At 40.0% G+C, this 10,718-nt stretch overlaps 1 pseudogene; it reads left to right on the top strand.

Moving 5' to 3' along the window:
• The first annotated feature begins 751 nt into the window (after positions 1 to 751).
• Positions 752 to 1,571, top strand: LOC103751701 (annotated as a pseudogene).
• Positions 1,572 to 10,718: the final 9,147 nt, after the last annotated feature.

A 10,718-nucleotide genomic window follows, 5' to 3' on the forward strand; every position in this document is an offset into this window, starting at 1 on the left:
GGTGCTACCCCTGGGCAGGTGGGCCTATGTTGTATAAGAAAGCAGGCTGAGCAGGGGCCAGGGGAGCAAGCCAGTAAGCAGCATTCTTCCATGGCCTGTACACCAGCTCCTGCCTCCAGGTTCCTGCCTTGAGTTCTTACCTTGGGCTCCCTGATGAACTGTGACCCAGGAGATGTAAGATAAACTCTTTGCTCCCCATGTTGGTAGTGGTCAGAGTGTTTTGTCACAGCAATGGAGAAACAAACTGAGACAGATAACCAATTGATGTTCTCCCTTAGCAGCTTGTGTGGTGCTCTCCAAAGCTACGAGAGCTAGCCTTCAGAGTAGGTAGCTTCCAGGTGGGTTCCAACTCTGTTGCTCTGAATCCTGTGTCCAAATTATGTCTTCAGTAATAGGTTCTTACCATCAAGTTATAGGATACCTCTTATAACTTGGACTCCTATAATCCATATATAATACCTCCTATAATCAAGGACTGTGGCAATAGCCTGTGTAATTTGGGAATCTCTTGAACTACCCTCTGGCCAGCTTTTGTACCTTACTGCTAGAGAGAGAATTTGAATCCTCTTGCTTGGGCAGGAAGCCTTTTACTGACTGAGCCCTCAGCCATGGCATTCCCTTCTGTTATTTCAGCTTTAGAAGTCTCAACCTGTCAGCTAGGAGTCACAATCAAGCATCTTGAGACTTTGTCCCTCCGATAACACTTATTGTCTTGACACTTCCTCACTGCAGGTGCATCATGTTGCAGAAAATGGCAGTCATTGATGAGTGCTCCTCTGAAGAAGTCATTCTGTCGGGCTTTGCTGACTGTCCCTGGCTGGAACTCCCTCTCTTCACTGTGCTGGTAACATACACCCTGGCTTTGGTAGGGAACTTCGCCATCATTCTGGTGTCCACATTAGACCCCCGTCTTCACAGCTCCATGTATTTCTTCCTCACCAATCTCTCCTTTATGGACATGTGCTACACCACAAGCATTGAGCCTCTTTATGGGGGGGCACAAAGTGTCTTGTCCTGGCTCTTAACGACTTTCGATTGCTATGTGTCCATCTGCAGACCTATGCACTACACCCACATCATGAACCAGAGCATCTACCCCGTTAGTGTCCACTGTGTGGCTGACTGGGTTTCCTATGTTGTCTCAGAAGCCACCATGACACTACAGTTGCCCTTGTGCAGCCACAATAAGCTGAATCACTTGGTATGTGATATTCCAGTTCTAATCAAAACAGCCTTTAGGAAAAAGTAAGTAAATAGCTTTTCCTCTGTGCTTAATTCTTGCCTTTGATTCAAGTTTTGGACATGCTATACTTAGGATCAAATCTTCAGATGGAAGGAAGAAGGCTTCGGGACATGTTCCTCATATCATTGTAGTTCTCTTATTCTCTGGTACAGTCATTAGCATATACCTTCTGCCCTCCTCCTCTCACACAAGGGACCAGCCCACGTTCATGACTCCCTTCTATGAAGTGGTGACTCCAACACTGAACCCCTTCATCTGCACTCTGAGGAATTAGGATGTCAAAGGGGTTTTACAGAGCCTGGCTGAGAACATTTTCAGTTCAAAGTGAAAACTTAGTGATATCAGATTAAATGTCAACAATGAGAAACCAGTTACACATGCTTCCCCCATAGTGCATAGATGTCATAAGCCTCTTCTTTTTTCAAGTTCTTGAAAAATGGCATGTTTCTTGACAAGGGTTATTCTTGGATAATATGAATCAATATGTGGGCTCTGCTTTGAAAATACACTGAAATAGTTCCATTGGGTGTTGGCATGTCCTGAAATAGCTTTATTATGTGATATAGTAACTTAAGTTACAGAACAATTACATGGTTTCAAGCTAATGATTGCCATAGAAAAGACATAACAAGAATTCCTAGATGGATTCTTACTTTGTCATTTGAGATATATTTCATTATTCTCTTCTAATTTTCCCCAGTTGTTGCAGGCAGTCTGGTATATACTCTATTTTGTATGGAGCAGAACATGCTTTTAATGAATAATCTTGTATGTTATTCAATTTCTTTGTATACGGATGCTCTCCTGAGGAAAATGCATTGTTATTTTTCTTATCTAATAAATGTCCATGTTTTTATATGATGAATTGTGGAATTTATTGCTAAATTCTGAAATGAGTAAAACATCATAAGAAAATCTACTCAAGTATGAGTCATTTGCATCTGTGAAAGAACAAGAGCTGTACCTGGATCAGCCTGGAACCACTTCTGTGCATGCAATTATAGCAATGAAATGACCTTTAAAGAGTGAAAAAGTTAGATTGAAATAGTACTAATTTTTATTCTGAATTATAGTAAAACCTGCTTATTTCTTCTGCAATAGGGATTTTGGTTGATTGGTGTGTGATTTTCATGTAAGGTGTTAAAATTTATATCACCAAAATTTTAAATAAATAAAAACAGTTCTAGGACAAAGCTTGATAATTTAAATGTCATCACAATAACCAAAGGCATTAAAGACCTATTCAATAAAAAACTTTAAATATTTGATAAAAAGACTAAGGAAGACCCAAGGAGATAAAGAGACCTCCTGAGCTCATGAACTGGTAGAATCAATATAATAAAAATGACCATCTTATCAAAAGCAACTTGCAGATTCAATGCAATCCCAATCAAAATCCCCACATTCTTCACAGAAATAGAAATATCCATCATAAAATTCATATGGTAATAAATAGAAAAGGTCCCAGATTGCCAAAGAAATCCTGAGCACAAAGAGCAATGCTGGGGGTATCACCATACGGAACTTAAATCAATATTATAAAACAATAGTCATAAAAATCATGCTATTGGCACACACAAAAAAACTTTTGATCAGTGGATCAAAACAGAAGACCCAAAAATGAGTGGAAGCAATTACAGCGATCTGGGTGTCAAGAATACACACTGGAGGAAGGACAACATCTTCAGCAAATTATGCTGGAAATTGCATCTCTACATGTCAAAAAGTAAATGTAGACCCATATATATCACCCTGTACAAAAGTCAACTCCAAATGGATCATAGATCTCAATGTAAAACCTGAAACTCTGAATTTGTTAGAAGAATACCTAGGCAGTACACTACAAGATACAGATGCAGGAATGACTTTCTAAATCAGACTTCAGTTGCTTAGATATTAAGGTCAACAACTGACAAATGGGACATTAAACTAAAATGCTTCTGTACAGTAAAGGAAATAATCAAGGGAGTGAAGAGGAAACCCACAGAGTGGAGAAAATCATCAACAACTATTCATCTGGGAGAGGATTAGTGACCAAAATACACAAAAACTAAATAAAACAAAAAAGCAAGAAAACCAATGACCCAATGAAAAGACAGGCTATGGGGAACTGGAGAGAGATCTCAGTGGTAAAGAGTACTGTTTACTCTTGTAGAGGACCCAGGCTCAATTGTCAGTACTCACATAGCTGCTAACAATTGTCCATACCTCCATTTCTAAGGATCCTGTGCGCTCTTCTGACTTCCACAAGCATCACAAGACATGGGTTCACTTACATACATTCTGGCAATACATTCATGCACATGCAATAAAATAATAAGAGATAATAAAATAATAAAAAAGATAGGCTATGGATCTGAACAGAGACTTCTAAAAGAAGAAATAACAATGGCTGAGAAACACCTTAAAAAGATTTCAACATCCTTAGGAATTAAGGAAATGCAAATCAAAACTACTCTAAGATTTCATCTAACCCCAGAAAGAATGACTAAGATTAAGAGAACCGAATACTGGCAGGGATGTGAGCAGACAGTGCGATGGCCACCCTATGGGGAACCCCACTCTGAGACCATGAATAAGTCATGCAGAGTGAGGACTATGGGGCTTGTGGGTCTGGTAACAAGCCATTTATTTAAAAATTCAGAGGTTTTTATACATTACAAGGAACTGGCAGTCACGTGGAGTTTCCCAGTTACATACAAAGATTTTACGGCCCAATTAGACAAGAAGCAGAACATATAGCATTTAGCTGGCACCAGCTAGGGGCTGTTTGTAAAGCAGGGTGCTTGAACGGTTTTACTGATGCCTATCTCATAGTTTATTGGCCACAATGTTTTCTTTCTTAGGGCTAGAAGCATCTTAAACTTTTAGCTTTTAGTCCGGGAGTAAACCTTTAACCTAGCCTATTCTTTCAGCTCATGATACCTGAGTTATTTGTTCAGGACAAGGAGGTGGGCTAAGGGTTGTTGACCAAGATGATTTCCCTCACAGCAAGGAACGTAGACTTTTTACCCTGCAACTTTTCTCCTGCTAGTCCTGCAGTGTTCTGTGAGACAGGGATTTTAGGGCTGCCATTTTCAGCACCCCATCCTTCAGCAGGGATTGTAGCTTGATCTTAAAGTTTCAGATCCATATTGCCCTAAAGCATGCCATCCTGGTTGCCTACAAAAGAGGAACATTCATCTACTGTTGGTGTGATTGCAAACTGGTGCGACCATTGTGGAAATCAGTACGGAGAATTCTTAAAAAAATAAAAATCAGTCTTCCATATGATCTTGTCATACCACTCTTTGGCATATACACAATGGAGTCATCCTACTGCAGAGGCACTTGCACAACCATGTTGCTATTCTTTTCACAGTAAATAAGAAGTGGGAACGGCCTAAATGTCCCTCAACTAATGAATGGGTAATCAAAATGTGATGCATTTACAAAATGGAGTTCTACTCAATGGTAAAGAATGAAAACATGAAAGCTGAAGATAAATGAATAGAACTAGAAAATGTTATACTAAGTGAAGTAACACAGACTCAGAAAAGCAAGTGACATATGTTCTCTCTCATTTGTGGATCTTGGCCCCAAGTGCCTAGGTGTGAGTATATATCCCGATGTAACCACCGGAGCCTAGAAAATGGAAAGGAAGCATGGGGGTAAAAGGGAAGTAGGGGCTCAAGCAATAGGGGATAGTAAGAGACAGATTTTATTAAAGGAGAAATGGGGGAAAGAGGGACTGTTTTAACTGGGGAGGGAGTAGTGAGGATTGTACAGGGAGAGTGAGAGGAGAGATAAATAATGTTTAAATGATAATAAAAACCCAAGGGAAATGTATTAGTTCAAAGTCCTATTGAAAAATGCATATACAATAAATACAAAAGTGTGTGTGTATAGCTGAAGGCTATGTAACAAAAAACACAGTGTCAGGCAGGAGAAACCTCCCTTGCAGTTGTTGGTCATGGTGATCCAAGAAACTCCCAAAATAGCACAGGCTGTTTAGCCACAGCCTTTGATTGCCTCTCAGAACTTGAACGTAAGAACCTATTGATAAAGTCATGCTGCACTTCAGACACAGGACTTGGAGTATTTGAGTGGAACTGACCTGGAAGACTCCTCCCTGAAGACCAGCTGTCATGGTATCAGAGGATACTATGCAAACTGCCAAGGGAGAAAATGAATCAATGGCCTTATTTAGGGAAGATCTACAGCCAATACTTCTTAAATTACTCCAAAAGATAGAAACAGAGGGAGAATTCCCAAACTCCTTCTATAAAGCCAGTATCAGTCTAATATCAAAACCAGGTAAAGAAACAACAAAAAAGAAAACTATAGGCACATATCCTTAATGAACATAGACGCAAAGATTCTGAACAAAATATTCCCAAACTGCATACAGACACACATCAAAAAGATCCTTCACCATGATGAAGTCGACTTTAGTCCAAAGATTCAGGGATGGTTCAAATACATGTCATTAAATGTAATAAATCATATAAATGGACTTAAAGAAAAAAGTCACATGGTCATCTCAATAGATGAGGAAATGCCCTTTGACAAAATCCAACATTCATTCATGTTAAATGTTCTAGAGAAAATGGGACTGAAGGAAACATACCTCAACATAATTAAACCTATATACCACAAACCCACAGCCAACATCATTCAAAATGGAGAAAAACTGAAAGCATTCTCATTAAGATCAGGAACCAGATGATGCTGTCCACTATCTCCACTCCTTTTCAATACAGTGCTTGAAACCTTTGCGAAAGCAGTAAGACAAAAGAAGAAAATTAAAGAAGTACCAATTGGAAAAAAAGAGATCAAATTATTACTATTTGCAGATGATATGCATAAGAGATTCCAAAAATTATACAAGAAAACTGCTAGAAATAATTATTGCAAAATCAGTTTAAAAAAATGTGTAGCCAATAACAGTCAATCAGAAAAACACATTCAGGAGATCCATCCCACTCACAATAGCCTCAAAAATTAAAATATCTGGGAATAAACCTAACCAAAAACATTAAAGATCTCTACAATGAAAATTTTAAATCTTTAAAGAAGGAGACTGAGAGAAACACCAAAAGATGGAAGGACCTATCATGCTCATGGATTGGAAGAATTAATATTGTGAAAATGACCATCTTATCCTTATTTGTGAGTATATATCCAGATGTAACAGCAGGGGCCAGGAAAATGGAAAAGAAACACAGAGGCAAAAGGAAAGAAAAAGCTCAAAAGATGTTCATAGCAGAGAATAAATGTTACCCAGGGGGAGAGGGGGAAATTGGGGATATTCAGTTGGGAGGGGAGGAGGAAGGACATGCAGGGGACTATGGAGTGAGGGGGAGGGAATTCAGGAGAGGGGGCATGGTGCGAGGTGAGTGTTCTTAGGCAGAGGGTGGGGAAAATGGAGGCTCTTGGACTGGGAAGGCAGGAGGGAATTTGGACAGGGGGCAGAGAGGAGGGATTAATGGAGTTTGGGGGGGCTAGGAAAGCCAGAGGGAAATGTGTTGGCTCATACACCCCCTGAGAAATGCACATGTGGTGTCTGAACATAAGTCTATATTCATACCTGGGGGCTGTAGGGTAAGGAACACAGGGCCAGACATGAGAGACCTCCCATTAAGTTTTTGTTCAGAGTAGTCCAAGAGACTCCCAAAATAACACAGGCTATTGCCAGAGCCCTTGGTTATCTCCCAGTACTTGATGGTAAGACCCTGTTGCTGAAGACAAAATATACTTCAGACACAGGAATTGGATCAATGGAGCTGGGACCAAGCTGGAAGTCTTTTCCCTGAAGACCAGCTCTCATAAATCTAGAGGATACTGTGCAAGGTGCTAAGGGAGAAAATCAGTCAATGGTCCAACCCAGCTCTAAAGCCTAACAGCCACAATGACTGGCATAACACACTACCTCTATTGGTGCAGTAGTGGCACTCTTATCTGGGGCAATCAACATTATTGGACTTAAAGCCCTCTCCGTGGAAGGGAACACATTGGTGGCACTGTAAATAAAGCTGAATACACATGGCTGGGGAGGTCACAGATCCTAGAGAAAACCCTATCTCTGGCATATCTCTAGACAAATGAAATTTCTTACATATGCTAAATGTGGATCCTTATATTTTCAGATAACTATACCATGTACCACTCATCAAAGAAGCTTCTTTATGCAACAGATGGTGGCTATTACAGAGTTCCACAAGTGGTCACACAGAGAATATATGTCTGAAAGATGTCCTGCCCTCGGTGACATATCTACAGTGGAACCTCTACACCCAAGGCTCATGGAACATAGCAGAACAGGGGGTCAGAGAACATACTAATTCATCCCTCCACTCTCACCATCAAATCTTCCTTATACAACAGAAAGCAATGCACACAGAAGGTCACAACTGGCCAAGTTTTAGAGAATATAAGACTGCAGAGTGTGGTGTGTCCCTGGATAGAATTCACCCACCTACAGCTCAGGGGCCATTGCAGAAGAGGGGGCAGAAAAATAGTAAGAGCCAGGGTTTGCCCATGAATGTAGAAAAACAGAGATTTTCAGACCACTGGAAGCTTGTTCATGTGAACTTGTGGCAATGGTGACATCAAGCTCAAGACCCATGCTGACTCAATCAGAAAAGGGCCCAGTGTGGACTGAGGGAAATGGGCAGCTGTGTGTAGCCTGGAAACTGTTGGAAACTGATGGCTGCTGGGTGCGGGGCAGTAGATCTTCTTTAAGATATCTAGATAGACTGACTAGACTCTAGTGGACGAATTTACACGAAAGGACATCTGAGTACAAATGCTTGACTGGATAGTCCTTAACGTATATGACAGAATGCATGGGGTTTGGTTGAGGAGGGGCTTATGGGGGGTCATGGATGGTGGAGTGGAGGGGGTCTAAAGTTGATTAAGAACTATTGTATGAAATGCACCAAGACTCAACAAAAATATTAAAAATTAAAAAAGAAAGAAGGGAAAAAAAGAAAATGGGAATCCCATGAATAAATACAATTCAGCTTTAAAATAGAGGATCATTCTGATATTAAAACAATATGGTGAACTTAGAAGATGTTATTTTTACTGAAATAATCTGACTCAAAAAGACATGTACTGGATGATGTCATTTATAGGCAGAGTCAGTCAAAGTCAAGCTCACAGAGGCAGAGAGCAGACTCGTGTGTGGGGACATATCAGGAAATGGGGTAGAAGACTAAGCTCAAGAGACTTATTGTACAGCTTTCATACTATAATAATAGTGTTGTGAGTACTTAACATCTGGAGAGTAGATCTTAAATGTTCTCATTGCAGAAAGGACTGTGAGATAATATATACATGACTATTTGAGTAAATTATTTCTTGATCTACACATACGTTGCTGTGGACCCTACACTATCCATGTCCTGTGTTCCTAAGGCTCAAACCCAGATGATTGTGTCTGGTATAATTAAGACCAAAGCAAGTTCAAATACTGAGACTGAGTAGAATAAATAATTTAAAAAGCAAAATAAGATGTAATTTATCAGATAAGCCACAGCCAGATTTTTTAAAAATAGCTTCTTATTCAAGTCAGAATTAAAATTTTCATTAGCTGGAGAGCTCAAAAGCTTCTGCAGGCCCAAAGATGACCACTTGCTATGGTGTGTCCATGTGGCAGGTGCTGGGAAGTAGCCAGCTAGAAAGGATGCCCTTGTGAAAGCCTCTACCTCTTACTAGATAAAATGTGAAAAACTTTAAATCATCATCACCAATGTTTTCACACTTAAAACAAGCTATGTACAAAGGTAATGAGAATTTCAGAGTATGCATCTGAAAGCTGAATCAATCAAAATGTTGCAAGCTGATGTTAGCATGGGCAGCAGGTCAGATTGAAAGTGACATCTGTGAAGAAAAGAAGGAAAGGTAAATTAAAGAATAGACATTTCTACATGTAATGAGATTTTAAACTCTGAGTTTGTATAAGGCGCTACCATGGTCTAGAGGCTCAGTGGTTCAGAGTGTGTAGTGCTCTTCCACAGGACCTGAATTCAATGACCAGACTCTACATAGGACGGCTCACAACTGCCTGCATCCCCAGCTCCAGGGTACCTAAGGCCTCTGGTCTCCTTAGGCACCTGCACTCACATGCACATATACACACATCATTAACAATAAAGTAAATTCCTTTTTAAAAGATGTCTTCCACAATGACATGTAGAACAGTAAGTTTGAGGGAGGAAAGCACTGAAAATTAATTAATGTGGGGGACTATAGCCTTCTATGGACTAGACATTGAGACACTTGACTAGTGTAAAAAACAAAACAAAACTGCAAAAGTTGTTAAAATGTTGAGATTGACATAAAATTCAACAGGGAAATTTTATAATGCAGGACTCTGGGAAATGGTATAACGTATGAAAATGTCAACGTTTTAGAAGTCCAACAGACTGAACTGGAGGTAGAGAGTTTGTCAAGGATTAAACCTGTGGAAAGCAGTTTGGGAACAACGTTTGAAAGACTATAGAAAGCTGAAGCTGTCAGACATGGTGGCATACACCTTTAATCCCAGCACTCACTGGGGTGGGTGGGACTCTATGAGTTCCAGGCCAACCTGGTTTACATAGTGAGTTCCAGGCCAGCTGGGGCTATAGGGAAACCCTGTCTTCAACAACAACAACAAAATTGTAGCAGCTGGGACTACAAGGAGACCCTGTGTAAAAATATATAAAAAGGAAAAACAACTAAAAAATAATTATTTCTATAAACCCAAACGTTTCTTCTGGTACAGAATACATAGAACTTGGTTTTTTAATTAATTTTTATTTTTAATTATGTGTATATGTGTGGTTATGTGCTCAGGAGTATAGGTGTCCTTGGAGCTCAAAGGTGTCAAGTGCAGGAAGAAGAGGTGGAGGCTTGAAGAGCAGGTACTGACCAGAGGAAAGCTACTCACCTGCCTCTAGGAACTGAAAGCCGCTCCAGGGTGGTCACGTGCCTATAGCTAGGTGTGAGTGACTCTAATCTCAGTATAACATCTGTGAGTTTTGCTTTTACTCCTATTGTATTTTTTATTTTGTGTGTACGCATGTGCATTCCTGTGCCACAGCACAGCTATGGCATCAGAGGACAACTTACAGGCATCAATTCTCTTCTTCCACTATGTGGGTCCCAGGGATTCAAACTCATGGCTGTCAGGCCGTAGCAGCAAGCACCTGTACCCACTGAGCCATCTTGCCAGCCCCCATTTTATTTTTTTCTCATCATATTTGCTATCTGTAAAAATGTCAGAAAAACTGTCTATTTCCCAGTGACATTTTTGGTCATTTTCACTTTAATCTGTACAGTGTGACTAGGCCAGTAATAGGTTGACTTCCACGTCATCATTTATTGTCTGATTCCACTTGTAGTAACATGTAGAAAGCCACATGTGACTCAGTCATTACTCCGTACTCTGGAAATAACAAGTGTATTTTGCTATCTGTGATCAGATATAAATGGAAAGTTTTTTTTT

This window comes from Nannospalax galili, unplaced genomic scaffold (assembly GCF_000622305.1).
Source record: "Nannospalax galili isolate Female #2095 unplaced genomic scaffold, S.galili_v1.0 scaffold3108, whole genome shotgun sequence".
In the NCBI taxonomy this organism is placed as follows: domain Eukaryota; kingdom Metazoa; phylum Chordata; class Mammalia; order Rodentia; family Spalacidae; genus Nannospalax; species Nannospalax galili.